Source organism: Penaeus monodon, chromosome 25, assembly GCF_015228065.2.
Source record: "Penaeus monodon isolate SGIC_2016 chromosome 25, NSTDA_Pmon_1, whole genome shotgun sequence".
Lineage (NCBI taxonomy): Eukaryota > Metazoa > Arthropoda > Malacostraca > Decapoda > Penaeidae > Penaeus > Penaeus monodon.
Window position 1 is genome coordinate 40,089,527 of NC_051410.1, and position 253 is coordinate 40,089,779.

The 253-nt window shown below is 47.0% G+C and overlaps 1 protein-coding gene and 1 long non-coding RNA gene across 2 annotated transcripts in view; one reads left to right on the forward strand and one right to left on the reverse strand.

Moving 5' to 3' along the window:
- LOC119589269 overlaps positions 1 to 218 on the forward strand; it is an 11,272-nt gene extending 11,054 nt beyond the window's left edge. Inside the window, exon 3 of the long non-coding RNA XR_005230177.1 lies at positions 4 to 218. This is a non-coding gene — a long non-coding RNA (uncharacterized LOC119589269). The remainder of the gene's footprint in view (positions 1 to 3) is intronic.
- LOC119589268 (venom dipeptidyl peptidase 4-like) overlaps positions 1 to 253 on the reverse strand; it is a gene marked incomplete in the record, with an annotated part of 98,295 nt that overhangs the window by 14,668 nt on the left and 83,374 nt on the right.

Genomic DNA, 253 nt, shown 5'->3' on the forward strand with positions numbered 1-253 from the left:
CAGACGAATTTTGAGGACGCAGTGAAAGAGTATCTTAATACTCTCTCTCACTGTCAGGATCACGATCGTCACTCCTTCACATGCTCGCGATCCACCCACGGAGGACCTAAGGCAACACACCAGAAAATATAGGCCTAAAGCCCTTTGTTCAGAGCAAATCCTGGCGACCTCCCTTCTCTTCCCCATGCGAAAAATAAATAAATATATAAATCCAAACCCCGTTTTGCTCCCAACCTCTCCCCCTGTCTTAACC